Genomic DNA, 18,643 nt, shown 5'->3' on the forward strand with positions numbered 1-18,643 from the left:
CTTTGAATGAGTCCAGCCCGTTCTTAATAACTGTCCACCTCACAGTGCATAGCAGATAGAACACATCCAATAAACTGTGGCTTCCTGGGCTTGGTTTTTTCATCTGTAAAGTGAGAACAGTGACTTAGAATTCTTGCCAAGGTTTTTCTGGCTTAAAAAAAAAAAAGAAAATCTGTGATTATCAGCTAAAAAAGTACATATTTGTGTTGAAAACTATGTGGACTTTTGTCTTTATTTTGTGATAATACAGACATGGTTTAACGGAGAATTTCTTTAGGAGGATTCGTTTCCAAGAATGAAAAGGAGAGAAAATGTAGTTTTTGTTTTTGGTGTTGTTTTTGTTTTGTTTTGTTTCTCGGTGGTTTTGAATGCAAAGAGCTTGAAGGAAATGTATAGTCAGAGGGGAATTTTAATTCCCTGGATGAAATTTCACTCTTCTTCAAAAGTCTGCTTTCTGTCTTAAAAATGAGAAACTAGACTAATGGTTAAATTGAATATGTATAGTAAGTAGTGCAATTTAGTGACCTTTTCAAAAATCATTTTGAAGTGATTTCAAGGATTCTAAGAAAGATAAGGACTTGGGTTGTTTCTAAATTTAGTAGCCCATGATTTTTAAAGACTTTGACTCTTCGTTTAGGTCACCAGGACTCTTTGTAATCAGTAGATAATTTATTTCCTTAACATTAGAGGGAACAAATGCAATTTTTAACTCACAGTGGTTCTTCCTAGACCATTTCTTATGGATGCAAGAGTGCTGAAATGTCACTGGTTGTCTCTCCTATCAATGCCTGAATCAGCACTTCAAATTCTAAGTTCACAATAGCTCCCTGGCTGCTCAGCGCTGTACCTCTCGTCTTTACAGGTGGTATTTGAATCTTCAGAAGCCCGCCTTGATGATTTTTTCCATTTCATTTTCATTATAGAGTCTTCCTGGGAAATGATTTTTGTTTTATGGGCTTAATTCAGTTTAGCTTGTATTGACTGCTTACTATTTGGGCAGGTCCTAGAAGGCTCATTAGGAAGACAAAATATACACGCAGAATCATTAGCCATCAGCGTAAGAAAAACTGTGCCAAGTAAAATTTTTAAAGCCGGATTGTTTTATCTCTACTTTCATGAAATTCCAGTGTAATAGAAAAGATAGGACAAACACCTAAGCATGTATCTGGCCAATTACATGAGTTTTATAGAGTTACAGACATAATTGAAGTAAGCACAGGTGAGTTAGGGAGACAGAAGCTTCATTTAAGAAATGAACCATAGGGGGCTTGCCCCATGGCCGAGTGGTTAAGTTCGCACACTCAGCTTCAGCAGCCGGGGGACACCAGTTTGGATCCCGGCCGCAGACCTACACACTGCTTACTCATCAAGCCTTGCTGTGGCGGCGTCCCACATAGAAGAGCTGGAATGACTTGCAACTAGGATATACAACTATATACTGGGGCTTTGGAGAGAAAGGGGGGGGGGGAAAGGAATATTTGCAACAGATGTTAGCTCAGGGCCAATCTTCCTCAAAAAGAAAAAAGAAGAATTGAACTTTAGACAGTGTTTTGGAGGAAGAGACAGCAGCATTGGAAAGAGCAGGGCATGCTTAAAATGAGAGTCCAGAGAAACGGGAGTTCATGGTGACTAAGGAAAGCTGGTCAAAGGGATCCGCTGACAGTGGGTGTGAAATGTTGCCTCCTGAAGGCTTGTTAACAGGATGCATTGTAAATAGATCAGTCGCTTGTCATATGCTTACAATTGGTGATTTTTTTAATTTTAATTTTCTTCATATTTTAAATAGATGATACATGTTAATGGTTCAGAATTTTAAAGTTACAAAATGGTATAGAGTGAGTGATAAACCTCCCTCCCACCCCTGATTCCAGCTAACCGTTTCCTCTCCCGGAAGACAACCAGTGTTGTTAGTATCTTCATGAAATTTTTCGGGTATTTATACATACAGATATACATTTTATCCCCTTTGACACAGATGGTTACATACCACAAGTCCATAATTGCTTTCAAAAACCTTTTGGGTCCAGATATGTTTTAGAGTTCAGAATTTATTGGATTTTTAAATGCAATATGGTGCATATAACATAAGTTATGTGATACCCCCAGGGGGTCTGAGCAGCACGGAGTAATCAAACACGTTAATTCTCCAGGGAAACTGAACGTTCACACCACCTGGGAGAAATAAGAACCATAAATAGCCTCATGTCAGTTGCATTCAGGTGTTACTGTCAAATGAGTTTTGGTACTAAGCTCATAAAAAGGAAATTTCAGATTTTAAAGCTTTTTAGATCTCGGAATTGCAGATCAATGATTGGTAGCCTGGAATGTGCACTATTCTGTACACTGTGTTTATTGTTTTTTTAATTAACGATATGTATTGAAATTCATTCCGTATCAGTACACAAAGAGCTTCGTCATTCTATGAGCAATTAAAACTGGCTCGTATGCTAGACTTGTAGAAGATAACTTAAATATGTATAATGGTTTATGTCCACACACGTGTGTTTGTACGTGTGTATATAGAGATACATGAGATTCGTATTTATTGGTACAGTTACGAGCAGAATCAGGTCTAGATCAAATTATTGATTTCTGGTATAAGGCTCTGTACATTACTCTAATGCCTGTTTTTTAAAACTAATACAGTTAGAAATAGTAATAATACTAGTTTCTGAAAAAAATATACAGTTTAGCCAAACCAATAGAGTAATAACATCCAACATCATGATTGGTTCAGTGTTGGGGGCGAAAAAAGCCTTAAGAACTGAATTTAATTTTCAGTATTCCTCATGGGAATTCTTTGCCAAATAAACATATTCAGGTTTACTTGTAATATTATCATTCTTCTTTGTAGGAAAGTCGCTGTTAGGAAAGGCAGGAGGCTGTTTAAATAACGGAGACACTTTTTTTAATTGGTGTGTCAGCACCAATGACTGAAGGGAGAGAGGCTGGTAACAGCATGCGCAGTTGTCACTGTGCACCGTGTTTCAGCCGCGGAATCTGACTAAATAAGGCAATGCCCAGTGAGTCTTATCAGCGTTTGACCGGCATACGGACGAGCCGCTGATAGACGGTGCCGTCCGCTCTCTGCAGTTTCTTAACTTCTTGGCAGGTGTGCATTTAGCACACAGAGAAAAACTTCCTACCTGCGTTGCTGAAAGTTGATGCTGCTTGCATTTTGTTTTCTATAAAGCTGAATATGAAACATTAAGTCTCTAGAGAGGATAAAAGAGAGAGTTCAGTTACTGTTCCAAAAATGTGTTATGCGTGTAAGCATACTTATTTTTAGTGATGTGTCAGTGGAGAGTTTGTTTAGGAGTTCATTCACCACTCCTGGCTCTCAGTGGCTTTTTCCCCAACCACCACCGTGCCTCCCCAACCAGCCTGAGGTTAAGAGACAGGACTCTGTGAGGCTCGACTCCTGGAGAAGGAGATTTGCAATCACTGCCACCCCTGGGATCCACTGGGTGCAGAGGGGAGGGGAGGAGAGGGGGAGAAGAAGGAGGAAACTCCAACTTCTAATCACATCCAGTCACGAGCTCACCTCTCTTCTGTTCATATCCTCAGTCTCATTTGTGCTGCGGTGTTTCTACTCGGCAAGTCCCTGTGTTTATAAAAAGAAAATGGAGCATTTTTATAGGAATCAATCCAGGGGTTCAATTCTAATGCCAGCAATCACCATTTTCAGTTTGTGTTAGTATTCAAACCTGCAAACTGGGCTTCTCATCCAGGCGTGGTTCTGCAGAGCTTGGGGCTGGGAGGTGACTGTGCACATTCACGCATTCAAGAGGTCCCCCAAACTTGTGAATGTGGGTTATACCACCTTAAAATAAAAGTAGAACTCAAAGATAAGGATGAATGTTGGGAGACGAAGCTCTGAGCTGCATTCATAACTTGCGTCCATGCTCTGTCTGTGTACTTCTGTCTTTCTCCCTTCCTTCTCTCCTTCCTCTCATTTTCTCAACCCTTCAGTGTAGAAGCTTGAAGTAATCACATTCCTTAGATCCTGGCCTTTATATGCAACCATCAGTGCAAGGCCCCTCTCTTCTTTTCTCTCTTTCTGCTTGATCTCCTTCCCCAGGCCTGCTCCTTTCCCCTCTACAAGCGCTCGCTAACAGACGTCCGTGTATGTCCTGGATTCTGCATAAGTGGAAATGTGTAGTGGTGGTCTCTATATTTTTCAGTTTACATGAATGGCATTATGCCTCATTTTCTTTTATTTCTAATTATATTTAATATGTTAATATTTTACCTTTTTATACAGTTATTTTATTTTTATTTTTTGCCACTCAAGACTGTTTTAAAATTTATCCATGCTGCCATCTGCACACCTGGGCGATTGATTCTCACGGCTGCACAGTATTCCAAACTATGCACGTACCCCATTTTATCTACCATTCCCTTAGTGATGGACACTTACGTTGCCAGAAACTGCCCACTCTGACAAGCAACGCTGTAACAAATATTATGTTCAACTATCTTTTAAAAACCAAGTTGCATTTCATTAAAGTACCTCTAGTAAAACTTGTGGTACCTGTTTAAATTCAAATGTATACTCTCTAGAGTTCTTAATTTAAAATGTTTCCTACAGTTTGGAATACTACTGGTATCCACCAGCGCCTGAGGATTCTTGGCACCTCTGCACAGAAAAAAATGAAGCTTTCTGAAAGAGTATGGAATGCATGCTGTGGTTGGGAAGATAGCCTCCAGGTCTTCTGTTTTAGAATAAAATATTCACACATCTTCCCTAAGAATAATTTGGGTCTTTAATAGGCAAAACTTGGAGGAAGATTTTAGACTAGTAAGAGGGTACCAACCTTATTCACACACTGTAATTTTAGGTCGTGGAGTGTGGGACGAACATGTTCTTTGGAGTCAGGCAAAGTCTTGACTCCACCTCGGGCGAGTCATTTAACCTCTCTTAGCCTTGGTTCTTCATGAGTAAAATTAGAGTTAATTATAAAGCCCTCCTTATAGGAGCCTGGAAGGGATTAAATGAACTAATGAATGAGATGGATCTGGTGTGATGCCTGACACATAGGGAGCCTTCTGTAAGGGGTAACTGTGGACCATCGGGGAAGTCTCCTCCCCTCAGACACCTTCTCAAGGTGTTTTCCAAGAGCCAGCTTAGTCCCTTCTGTGTCACCTCTCCCCATCTTCCAGTCTCTCATAACATCAAAGATGGCTGCTGCCAGGCACTCTTGGGGAAGGGAGAGGATGGCCATGGGCGGCATCAGGAGACATAAGAAAAGGGCAGGGTGTAGGAGGGGGAAATCCAACCGTGTTTAAGAAGATTTATCCCCTGGTCTGAGATCATCGAGGCATGAATGTGAGGGGATAATTGTGGGCTGAGTTAGGTCAGGGTTGGGGCAGCTCCCACTGACCACACAGGACAGATGAGAACGGGTCCGGCACCCACTGCAAGGAGCCAGGGCGGGATTCTTGGATTCCAGCAATGAGAAGAACAGTGAGCATCTTCTGCAAACTCTCATGAAAACAGAATGTTCTTAGCAAACTTCAGTTAGAAACTTGTCCATAGACGCTTGCTTCCAGAGAAGAATGGCGTTGTTTCAGTGTTTGGGATACCAAGGCTGGGTCTGTTCGCCTGAAATAATTGGATAAATGCATCTGTCCACTTAGTATTTTCAGCTCTCTTAACCAGATTGGCCACTGAGGGAGCAGTAGGATTTTTGCTCCTGCTATATTAAGGCAAGCCTTAAATGCCCGGTGACCACTGGTAACATTCTGATCCTGAGAGGACAATGGGAAGCAGTTGGTTTAGCGATGCTACTTAATTTCCAGTTTTCGTTTTATCTGTAGCTCAGGAATTGACAATTCTGAATCATCGACTTAATGAAAGTTCATTTTACTGAGATTATGTTTGACGTAAATACAAAAACCAGTATAAGAAGCAAACGATTATCGTAAGTCGGGAGATTTCCCCCCATAACATTTTAATTATTTCCAGCTAATAGGAAGCATAACGTGGAGGAAAGAGTGTGGGCTTTTTCATTAAACATACCGGGTTCGGTCTTGATTCTGCTGTGTACTTTGGACAAACCACTACCTATGGGAGCGTGTTTCCTTATACAGGATTGAATAATAACCTTGAAGCGTTGTTGGGAGCGTCCAGAACAAGTAATTTTATTCATAAAGTGTCTAGCAAAGTTCCTGGAATATAGACCCTCAGTAATTGCAAAGTAGTATTATATATTTATTAGTAGTAGGGTGTACGTGTGTGTATCTACACACACCTTCTAGTAGTATAGAAATATTGAAACTTTAATTTTCACATCCCTCTCGAGGACTGAGGTCGTTTTCAGTGTTAAACTTAACTCTGGAGTATTGACGCTTGGGTCCCCTTTGCTGTGTTGGACCCGCAGGAGCCAATGCACTGCCATCTCTCCTCTCTCCCCTCCTGGTCTCCCTGTCACTCGCCGTTCTCCGGGTTGTTACTTCCCTCCCAGTCTGTCCTCTCATACATTTCGGCACTAATAAGAAAGGTGAATGCTTTGGTAGTATAATTAATTAAAGACAGATATTTGGAAAACATCTGTCTGCTTTGTTGAAGAGTAGCCCAGTTCTTGGCAGTCAGATTTAAAACAGTCAGCCCTACACATGAGGCGCCCGACAGTCCCATGAGGATGGCAGGTCCCCCGAGTTTCACCTCCTTATGGGTGGTGAGGCAATACCTTTGTCCCAGCTCGTTAGGGACATTACTACTTTGCATCCTATATGGCTCTGTCCTCATGCCACCTGCCGTGCTGTCACAGGGGGTGCTGGCGCTGGGGAGGCTGGGGTCATGGGATACAAACATCTCCAGTGTGCACATGAGTGTGGGTGTGCGTGCACGTGTGCGCATGTGGTGTAACCCCAGCTGCTCTGTGCCTGAGCTTCCTGATCCACACACGAGTTGGAACTAAATGATCTCTGAGGTCTCAGTTTTCAGATTTTGGGAAACACGTTGATGTAATGATTAATAATTCCAGGTTTAATTAGCAGATGTCAGGATGTTTAAAGACTGTGGCTAGTATTAGAGATCCACTTATAAAAATAATCAACCATGAGACCCTGAGGACATTTGGGCTTCGTGCTCATACATGTAAACATCAATTGCTAGACTTTTTGATCTGTGTTATAAAATACATACAACTTCATTTTTTTACTTTCCACAGACGATTTGATTGGTGCACACAGGCCATTATTTAGGGTTCTTGATCATTCAAATCAAATTTTTGAATTTAAAAGTTTGAATTAGAAGCTGTATTCACCTCTCCTACTTAAATCTGATATCTCTAAGTTTATTTACCAAAGCAAAATAATTCATCAGATTTATTGGGAAGACTATTGTCACTGTAAAAAAAAAGAAATAGAGGTCTAGTTTTTACTTATGTATAATAAGTGAATTTCCCTAGAAATAAAAATGTAGCTACCACAGTTCTCGAATCTTGCGGTTGAAGGGAACTTCAGAATTCTTTACTTCTTCAGGGGTCTTCACACTGTTTCAGACCTCGGAGCTTTTTTGTTTTGGAAGGGCTGTCATAGGAGGAGACGCGTCTGCTCGTAAATAGTAAGAAATCATCGGTGGGACCCAAATCTCTTAATCCTCATACAGAGCTTCTCCTTGACCAGTGCTCAGACCCCTGCAGAAGCAACGGGCCCAGCAGCAGCCAGGGTCAGGAACGCAGAAGTGACAAGGGCCATCAGCCACGCTTTTGGAGGACTGAACACATTTGGCTGTTTCTGAGAAAGTGAAAAGCACTAGAGTCTTCAATATCATCTTCTACTCCCCTTCCCAATTACTCCTTGTTTACTTTCAAAGCTTAAACCTAGTGTTAGGTCAAAATTATTGTTGACGGTTGTAGATCGGCTCTCAGAGAAACTGGGTCCGTGTTGGAAAAGTTGAACAAGGTAGGTCTGAGGCACGGAGCACACCCACACCAGCTGTTTGTTCCTCAAAGGAAAGTAGACCTTTGTGACCCCAGACAAGGAACGTCATCTGGCTGGCCAAATACTGGGTCAGAGAGAGAGACCTTGTGTTCTCCACATCCACGTACTGGTGTTTCCGGAATGGAAAGAGAGGCCTTATGGATTGTGGCAGCTTCTAACTGGTAATAATGCTCTGTTTGTGTCTTCAGATTTACAAAATTCTTGCACACTTATCTCATGATATCCCCACACAAGTATGTTGACAACCAATTCCATTCCATGTCTCCAAGACTTTTTTTTTAAGATGAGGGGTTTTGTTGGGTGTTTTTCTTTTTTTTTTTTTTTTTTTTGAAGATTGGCCCTGAGCTAACATCTGTTGCCAGTCTTCCTCTTTTTTCTCCCCAAACCCTCAGTACATAGTTGTATCTCCTAGTTTTAGGTCCTTCTACTTCTTCTATGTGGGACGCTGCCATGGCATGCCTTGATGAGCAGTATGTAGGTCTGTGCCCAGGATCCGAACTGGTGAACCCCAGGCCACTGAAGCGGAGTGTACAAACTTAACCGCTACACCACTGGGTCAGCCCCTCCAAGAGTTTTACGTAATGTGCCCAGGGTTGCACAGCTTGCAAAGGGTGGGACCAGGACCCAGATACAGGTCTTCTGACTAGAACTCCCATCAGCTCTCTCTGCCCCTGCTTCACCTGGGTAGTTAAGCTCACTGTCGTCTCTCTTCTTTTACGAAGGTCAAGGGATACAATAGTTTGGACACAATTCACGCCTCTTGCTCCATTTTGTCACTGCTTTCTGGTTGCATCTCATCAAGATACAGAATTGCTGTATATATTGCTTCCCTTTGTCCAGAAAAGGAGGAAACAGGAACTTCTATTCCTATTTTCTTGTACATTCTTAAAGTCTGGAAAAATTCTTTTGAAAAACAGCAACACTGGTTAGCTGTGGCTGGGTTAGTGCTAGGGTGAGTAAGGGAACAAGGTAAGAGAGAGACTTTTCCCATTATTTCTTTTGAATCATGTGAATATGTTACTTATTCAGAAACTTAATATATTTGTAGATTACTTAAGTAAATGGATAAATATTATCTATAATGATGCTGAGTATTCTGTGATGGACTTTATCTGCATTATCAGTTCTTAGGGCTTTTCATGCATCATCTGTAATCCTCGTAATAACCCTGCAAGGTAGGTTCTAGCACTGTTCTCGTTTTGCACATGAAGAAACAGAGGCATGGTGACAATAGGTAACTTGCCCTAGGTTACAGGCTGCCGAGTGGTGAGAGCTGACTCACATCCAGGCTGTCTGATTCTAGAACTCATGCTCATAACCACTTATAGGAAGGGATTAGACAAACAGCAAGAAACTCAACTTTGAGTGTGTTCCAATATGATGTAAGAGGTATTTTTAGCCTGGCACTTTTGAAGTCTATGAATCCTAAATAATGTGTCTACATCTATACAGCAAGCCCAGGGAGACCGTGAAATTTCCATTATGCTAATCTAATCCAAGGATTACATTTATGCTGTGGTTGTAACAATATCCAGTAGATTAAGGTGTCCGGTTTTTAGTGCCAAATAGTACAAATGCTGAGACACCTAAGGACATGCCGAGGGCAGTAAGTGGGGAGGGAACAGCCCGAGCCTCCAGATGGCGGGAGACAGCAGGGACCAGGATGGAGAGCAAGGTGGCCTCAGGGGGGCCCCGCAGTCAGAAGGCTTCATCTGCCGCCACCACGAGCATGAAGTGCCCGCTTTAGGGGGTTTGGCGTGTGTCACTGCTTAAACCCCAATGAAAGAGAGCAACACCTCAGCATCCAACAGGGGTCTAAGGGGGAGATGTTGCAACCTGGGAGATCCCTTTATCTTGGAGTAAAATCATTTGAAAAGCTAGTGGAGCTAACAATCACTTGTTCGTTGATTTGATCAATTGTACTTTTATTTAAACTAAAAAATATCTCTAAAAAGTTATTATATACAACAATCAACTCATGCAAAAAGGAGAAGGGTATGTGTTAACTTAAGAAAAATGTGAATAATCCTATCTGGTAGAAAATGTTCATCTTTCTGTAATTCAGATGATGAGGAAAACCAAGTCTTCACAGATAGAATGAAGAGAGAGACCACTCTGGGAGAGCTTTCCAGCTGAACAAGGGGGTGGGGAGGGGCACGCACCATTTTTATCTTTAATTCAGATTGGCTCCCACCCCTCACGAGCTCATAACCCAGGGTGGACTTATTACAGGACATGTTACCTGTGAAGGTCTTAGATCAGTTAAGGCAAGTTAAACCCAGTGTATAGAAAGCACTCAGTAAATGTTAACGGTAATTATAAACATCATCTGCATCGTCAATACTGTCCTGACTTGCTTGGTTAGCTTAATACAATAGATATATCTCAGGCATTTCTATTTTTCCAGTGGTGATACATTGTAGATGAAAAGTCATTGAATTGACTGGGAAGAATCTGCCCCCCTCCTTTGTGCAATGACCAGAGGCAGGAGCTGACCTCTAGGCCACGGAAGGCAGAGTTCATAGGTCATCTCCCTGCTCACCCCTTCACAGCGTAGGATTAGCCTGTTCAGGCTGTGTGAAGCACGGGCATGGCTGGTGTCAACCTCTGGGCTGTGTCTGTCCCTTCACTCCTCTTTACTCCCCAAAACCAAGAAATTTGGCCTGTGCCCCTTTGTTCTCAGCCCCTGCCACCTATGGTCGTGTGTGTCAGGTCCTTTCTCAGTCTCCTGAAGAAATGTGATATAATTTCTCTTAATTTCTCCTTTATCCTGTCATTCCTAGAAATAATGACACGTAGCCCTTTGTTTATTACAACTTTAGAGTATGTGTGATCTGTATATGTGTGTGTTTTAGTTGATAATCACAGAGAAGCACACGATGTAATAAAAGTTGAACTAATAATTAGCACCTTATTAGAAATAGGCCTTTAAAAGCACTAATAATCATTTAAATTATTTTTTCTGCTTTTTTTTTTTTTTGAGGAAGATTAACCCTGAGCTAACATCTGCTGCCCATCCTCCTCTTTTTGCTGAGAAAGACTGGCCCTGAGCTAACATCCGTGCCCATCTTCCTCCACTTTATGTGTGGGACGCCTACCACAGCATGGCTTGCCAAGCGGTGCCAGGTGTGCACTTAACCGCTGTGCCACCAGGCCGGCCACTAAATTGTTTTCTTTTAAAAAAGGCCAGAAGTGGACTCTTTCGTCCTTGATTCTGACCTAGGAAGATGATTCTCAGAAAGACCTTTGTGTCCTTCTGTTCTCAGAGCAGGGCTGTGTGGAAGAACCCACTTCACTGTCGTGTGAGGAGAATTTGATGATGGTTAGAGCAGCTGCGGTAAAGGATTTGAAGTTCCCTTAGGGACATTTGTCTTCCATTGTCTGTTGTGCTGTAGCCACAATTATACTCCCATTGGCAGCCTTTCCATGGCAGGTTCTTGATCCAGACTTGTAGACGCAAGATTTATTCTAAAAGTTATGCAAAGTACTGGTCGAACAGTCACTCCCATTTTTCATTGTCATGCTGCCTTTAAGAATGAGCTTTGCATGGTATCGTAGGAAATAAAAGAAAACCTAGGGAGACTGTAGGTAATTTTCTTACCTAAAAGAATACCAGGGCATCTGCGAATGCATTGGGAAAAGAAGATGCCATTTCATTTATTGAAATTTGGAATTCGCTTTCCAGAAGCTTAGAGCATGAAGGGTAATCTGGGATTTAGTTTGAGTTGTGTTTTCATGATATTCAGAGCATAATGATATTCAGTAACACTTGGGTGCCTTCTAGTAAAGACAAGCATCTCTGTTTTGATGCATTTTCTTCGTTTCGCCTCTGTTTTGCTACTATGTAGATAAATTTGAAAGCCTGGACCAGTGACCGCGTGTAACCAAATAGTCTGCTAATGGCCCCTCCTTTGTTAGGGACATTTAAAAGTGGTTTCGTATTAATTGACTAGTCATTGTGAGTGAATACTCAGTTCTAACATAACGTTTCTAAAGCGGTTTTCTTGCTCATTCCAGAAAACAAAAACCCAGTCTTGTTTACTACCTGCTTGGGTAGTAAAGTTTATTCAGCAAAAAAAATCAAGTAGCATCTTGGGTGACGGCAGGTAAATTCTAATGGCCCAAGCAGTCAAAGTAAATATCTCAAAAGTAAATAGGCAGGAATCCTGGTTTCTATACTTGAGCTCCGTGGACCTGCTGGATGAATAGCATCATATAACTAGTCTGGATTCTAATGCCACTGACAGCAAAATGAGCATTGTCACTACCAGCATTTGTACATTAAGGTCTCAGGGCGAAAGTCCTGGACCTTGTACATTTCCTTAGAAGTTAACTGTCTTCTGATTCTTTGCGATAGATTTTGGCTTTCGGCTAAATAGATTTCACAGCTTTGAACTGTGAAAGTTTGCAAGACCTCAACAGCAGTAGTTCCCTAGAAAGGTGTTTTTTACATTATGTTTAATTTGCAATGATTATGGGGCATTTCCAACCTATTTTCCTTCTCTGAGGCAGCAGTGTGACTCCAGCCCTGAGCTCAGACTTTCGAGCTAGCACAGAAGTATACAAACTGAGGGCAGTAGAGGGGGCGGGGGGGGGGGGGGGGTGTCGTGGGGAAGGGTGGGTTAGAACCAAGTGTTTCTAAGAATGTCCACTTCTAAAAACTCAGAAGTTGAGAAAGCTGGCTTTTTATGCACATGCAGTTTCTGTCAAGGCTCTCTCAGTAGATGCACTAGGTTTTACAAAATTCGTATCTGAAAATCGGTCTGTGAAAAATTATCCTGCAGATATTCCAGTAGCACTCAGCCAGGAGCTGGAGGCATCTTTACTTTTCCTTTACTGTTGTTCGCGTTTCTCAGTTTACTCTTTGAGTTTTTGGCGACTGCTCCACGGGTCCCTTCCATGGCTCGTCTCCCCCAGAAGACCACCCTTGGCCCACCTCTGCAGTGGTAACCACCTGGGAAGTGGGGAGTGGGAGCCAAGCCAGGGTGTGAGACACACAGTCTCACGCAGTTTGATTCAAAGCCAAAGCACAATTGGATTATGTCAAAAAGGGAAAAGGTGCCACGTGCGTTTGCCGTGTTTCTTCACAGAGCAGGCCAATTTAAATATAGCCTACTACCACAACTTGTCCGGATTAAAATAGCCCAGAACAAGTGGCAAATGGCAGGGACTGGGGCTCTTTGCCAAGAGATGGCTAAGGGACGGGAAAAACGGGTCTTTGAGATGGATTGTACAGGCTCAGATGACCCCGGCAGAAGGGACACCCCCAATCCTGCTTCGTAACTTAAATTTCAGGTCGACGTCAGTCCCCAGAGTGTAAAAGACAAGACTGGTGAAAATACTCTGAAGATTAGAAGGCTGTTTCAAAATCTGAATAAAATGGACCATATTATTATTTTAAAATTAAACCCTGGTTACTGAATTCTAGTTTCATGATTTCCCGTTAAGAGTCCAGGACGATACCACTGCAATTAGGTCTCCCAGACGCAGGAGACATTTTAACCCATGAATTGAATTACATAATAACCCTGTGATAAAGCCGTGCTTGACCCAGGAGCCTGGTGCTGTCCATAAGGAAACTATAATTTAAAAGTAGGAGCAGCCCTTACTTAACCAGTTCCCAGGGCAGTGTTACTAGTCAGTACAAGAGTTTTAGCTAAGATTTGGGTTAAATTAGTCATTCCTGAAATTTTTTGTTTGTTTGTTTTTTAGTTTTTTTTAATTCCAACTCTGTCATGTTCCCTGGGATGCAACAAAACCAAAAACATTTTATTAGAGGATAACAAATAGAGTCAAATATTTGCCCCAAATGAGAACAAAGAAAAACACCTTCAGATACTCATAATAGTGGTTAACATTTGTTGGTGCAGATATATATTTCAATCAGATATAATATGTACATACTAAAGTGTGTGTATATTATATATTTACATATTTTTTTTATTCTTCCAAAATTCAGTCAGATTAAACCTACCACACAAACATGTAGTACTACTTTAAAAATTTTTAATGATACAAAGGATTCATTATCTTATAAAGTTGAAATTGATAGTTACAACTGATAGCTACTTCTAAGACTATAAAGCCAATTAAGAAAATAATCATCCTAGGTCTTGGGGCTGGCCTGGTGGCACAGCCAGTAAGTTCGCACACCCCGCTTCGGTGGCCGGGGGTTTGCTGGTTCAGATCCTGAGCGCGGACCTATGCACCGCTTGTCAAGCCATTCTGTGGCAGGCGTCCCACATATAAAGTAGAGGAAGATGGCCACAGATGGTAGCTCAGGGCCAGTCTTCCTCAGCAAAAAGAGGAGGATTGGCAGCAGATGTTAGCTCAGGGCTAATCTCCCTCAAAAGAAAATAAAAATAAATATAAATCATCCTTTCCATTATATTTAGAATGAAAAATATTTGCTTCAAAAATTAATTTCAGACTTTCAGAGCTAAGGTTGATAAGCTATTTTCTGGAATTAGGCTGGCACCATGGAAAAGAGATTTTGACAGGTAGCTTGCAAGAAGTTTTTATCGTGTTAAAATATGTCACTGATGGTGACTTTTTATAGTGTTTCAGAGCCCGGGGTACGACAGAGGCCTCTGTCTCAGACCAGCATCAGACCTTTTCACTTCACTTTGCCAGGCAAGATCACTTGTTTGAGCTGCTGTTCCTATGACATCTCAGAAAAACATTGCAGAGAAATCTCATATTTACAATTGACTGTTGCCAGCAGAGGTCATCTGCCAGAGAGAAATTTAAGGGGAAAGAAGCTCTAATTTCACCACCAGAGTGGCAGAGGGGTCAGAGGAGGATGGCAATGCATGCAGTATAAATACGACAAGCAGCAAAAGAAAAATGAGCATGACATTTACATTTAAGTAGAATTTTGGGTGCCAGAGTAGCAGATAATTTAAAAGCATTTCTGGACATTTGTGAGTCATTAAGTTTGTCGAGGTTTTATTTGGGGTAGAAAACATTAGGAGATGATCATGAAATGAGGATTTGGACAGCAAGGAGTAGATGTCAGGAGAGGCAGGCCAGGGGTGATTGTTTAGGGAACAAAAATTGAAGAATGGTCTGAAACCTGGAGAAGGGTCAATAGGAAGACAAGGAGGAGCGGGACATCCATAACATTCGTAAGAGCTCCTAACAGCATTGATGCGAGTAGCAAGCTGCTCACCGGCCTCCAGCCTCCTTGTCTTGGATACAAAGAGACTTCTTAACTCTCCTCCTTACTCTGTGGAACAATTGCCATTTCCAGGGCATTGCAGTTGGTCCCTGGAAGATGCCCCGTCTACAGGACCGTGGAGTCCACACGAGCTCCTAAAGGATGGAGGCCTCTGCAGACTGGACTTGTTCTGGAATCATTGACTCTTCCAGGCCTCTCCTTTCCTTGATGTCCCTCAGGTTTTCAGGGTAACCGGTCAACCCAAAGATACTCCTTGTGAAGCTGTAAAAGAGCATTCTGTGCTCCACTTTATTCATGCCAGAACAAAACGAAGCATGTGAAGTATCAGTCTCCATTGTGTCCACTGCGAGATTATTTGGATCCAGAATTATAAGTACATTTTACAGGTTTCTGCCACAGCCCTGCAGAACCTCTCATAGCTACAGGGTTCTCTGCCTTAAGTGCAAGGGGATTTTTCACATTCCTACTACAGAGAGGACACAGTGGCCATAAGGCAAGGGCACATCCTTTTTGTCGCCAAGTCTGCTGTCATTTCGGTAGATACCATGATTGTATTGAAAAGGAAGGAAGAACTGTTTTCCAGTATTCCTGCCTGTGGCTAAAACGTAGCCCATTCAGGAAATCTAATTTGGAAAGTGTAGTCCAGTGCTCTGGGCTGAACCTGGAGACCTCTAGAGCAGCCGTCCCAAACCAGCGAGGCACAGGGGAGGCCCTGGACCTCCGTGCTGACACTGGGCACCTCTCATCGGGGAGGAGCAGGCGTTGGGGTTTGGCAGGTAGCTCTTGCTGCCCCTGCAGAGTTCCATCTAACTTTCCCCCAGGTGCAAGACAGCACTTCGGAGATTTTGAATTCTTGGGCCTCAAGAGAAATCCTTATCTTAGTACAAATCACATCCTAAATTTTCCCGTTGTTTTGGGGACATGCAGCATTCCCTCCGTGCCTGGAATTCTTCTTGAGATTCCTAGGACTCGATCTGGATCTCAGATTGCTGAGGAGATTCTGCTTGGGTTAATGCATCTGTCACTAAGGAATGGAGTCCAAGAAGGCAGACCCTGCATTCCCCAGGGGCTACAGCAGGGCCCGTCCATCCAACCAACAGGCATGCCATCCTAGGCCCTGGAGTCAATTCCACCGTGAAAAAAATTAAAGGTTAAAAGTTCATCAAAATGTGTCTAGAGTAGATACCCGGGCAGACAGCAGGCTCCTGGTCAAGAATGGTCCAAAAATTAAAAGCACCATAAGGATGTACTATGGAAGGAGGTCACTCACGATCTGTCAGAACCATAAGGAAAATATTCCTATTATTTGAGCCAGAATTTAACATGATTCTTTTACTTACTTTATTTGAATCCTGCTTTGCATTTCTACCGCCATCTCTAATGAAGGAGAAATATACATTTGTATCTCAGTGTACACGTATTCATTTTCAAAACTGTCTTTGCCCTCCAAATGGTACCAAGGGTTACTTTTATTTAAAGGTACTAAACAGAAAACCAGTCACCTTGCTTTGTATATGTGTTTCTGCCTCCATTTTTCTCAGTGTCTTTGGATAAGCTATTATTTTATCTGTGGAGTATTGGGATGAAAAATTTCTGTTCTAAGTTTAACACAGCAAGTGCCTAAAACAGGTCAAATCACAACAGAAATTTTTTGAGAGTCTCATGAGGAAAAAGAAGAAAACTTTTTAAGAATTCAGGAAGAACTGGATGATCTTCTGATACTCCTTCTAAAGTTGGAGGCGTTAATTACTAATTTGGTGATTTGAGGAAGGCACTATGAGTTGGATGAATCTGTAGTATTTTTAACACCACCTAAACATGTTCCTGCTGAAGAATAACCTTGATGAAAACTAAATCTCTCCTGTAGTCTGCAGTAAGATGTTTTTTTCTAAGCTGTGTTCTTTCATTTGAAAGTCAGCCAAAACTGACTAAAAAGAATATATGTACCAGCCCAGTGTCATAGCGGCAGCCCAGGGTTCACAGGATCAGATCCCAGGTGCAGACCTACACACTGCTCATCAAGCCATGCTGTGGTGCCATCCCATATGCAAAGTAGAGGAAGACTGGCACAGATGTTAGCTCAGGGCCACTCTTCCTCACCAAAAAAAAAAAAAATATATATATATATATATATGAGAAGAAAGCTCAAAATTTGCATTTTTCAATGGGAGTCATAAATCTATTAAAATAAAGAACTGAATGGACAAATGAGGGCAATTGATTCAAAGAGAAACATGAATATAAGAAGATAGAACTGAGGAGATGAATGAATTTTTATAGCAGAAAGAAAAATGTGTAAATAGAAGATGAAATAATAACGATGTTTGCTAAAGCGAAATCTAGAAGATAATAATACGAAAATCTCTTTTTCACAACGTAGTCACCCTGCTTTGCCCTAAAGGTTAGGAGACCCGGGTTTTGCCCTTTCATCTCCCACTGAATCGCTGTGTGACTTTGAATATATATATTCCTTCGTCTCTCTGAGTCTCAAATCCCTAGAGAAGGGACAGTAATTGCCTGACCCCAAGGGACCATGTGGGTTCTCGGACGCCCTTCCACTTCTCAGTGTGTTTTCTGATCTGTCTGGTAAGTCAGGATTCTCAAGAGCCACTTCCTCAAAACCAGAAGGCTCACGTAAATCAGAGCACATCCTTTGTGTTTGTTTGATTGTTGTCACCAATGTCTGTTGCAGCAGAAGACTGAAGATTTAAAGTAAAAATAGTCAAGGTCTTCTTAGGTGAACTATTGAATGATTCCTTGTCACGGACCAGACGTGAAATAAATAGAGTAACTGAATTCCAGTTCCTACGAGGAAGCGTGACGTGAACGAGACTAGTGTGCTGAGAGAAGGGCTACCTCCCCGCTACTTTGGCATTCGTCCCAAGGCGGTCCTCTCAGACACTCTCCAACCTTTACGATGATAGAGCTCAAGATGCAGAATGGTTTTGCATAGTCAGTGCCAAGCAAATTCTTGTTCCTACTGTTCAGCATCAAATGCCCAATAGAGGAATAGATCCCTTTATCGTTCACGTTGTTGCTATTTAGCATATCTAGACAGAACAAAGTGAATTGGAAAAGTAGTAGATTTGGGAATTTTAGAGAGACTTTTTAGTTAATATAAAATAGAAAATGGATGTTTTATTACCTAAGAGAATGTGCTTCAAAGAGTTCAAGCAGGAGTTTTAAAAGGGTTTATGTGATTTTTAAGGAGTGAATGATGTATGCTTAATTTTTTTTAAATGTGTAAGTGTTTTTAAGTGGGATAGTGTGAGGACCACACAGTGTGCATTTGCAGCAGTAAGTGGAGATTAGGTCTGCTGTGATCCAGGCGCTGGGTTAGTTTGTCACTGAGCTGAACACTGCTAGCTGCCATTATGTGTTTTGACCATTAAATAGTCTTAAATTGCTCTAATTCTTAGTCACACTTTAATTTGTACCCATGATGGACCATTGGTAAAGGACAAGAAGCATAACACTGATGTGGAAATAAAAACAGCATTGAGCTGAGAATTC

At 41.8% G+C, this 18,643-nt stretch overlaps 1 protein-coding gene and 1 long non-coding RNA gene across 8 annotated transcripts in view; one reads left to right on the plus strand and one right to left on the minus strand.

Moving 5' to 3' along the window:
* The window catches only part of JPH1 (junctophilin 1), a 76,711-nt gene that overhangs the window by 29,969 nt on the left and 28,099 nt on the right, over positions 1-18,643 (plus strand). The window lies entirely within an intron of this gene.
* LOC106839187 (uncharacterized) overlaps positions 1-18,643 on the minus strand; it is a 67,359-nt gene that overhangs the window by 23,196 nt on the left and 25,520 nt on the right. Inside the window, exons 4-5 of one of the 3 annotated variants that reach the window (XR_011493127.1) lie at positions 3,708-16,403; positions 1-3,604 (exon numbers count right to left, since the gene is read on the minus strand). The exon at positions 1-3,604 is cut by the window's left edge and continues 23,196 nt beyond it. This is a non-coding gene — a long non-coding RNA (uncharacterized lncRNA). Of the gene's footprint in view, positions 16,404-18,643 lie in introns of all 3 variants that reach the window. The other 2 variants (XR_011493126.1, XR_011493125.1) reach the window with 2 other exon arrangements.

The sequence above is a fragment of the Equus asinus genome, chromosome 12 (assembly GCF_041296235.1).
Source record: "Equus asinus isolate D_3611 breed Donkey chromosome 12, EquAss-T2T_v2, whole genome shotgun sequence".
Taxonomy (NCBI): Eukaryota; Metazoa; Chordata; class Mammalia; order Perissodactyla; family Equidae; genus Equus; species Equus asinus.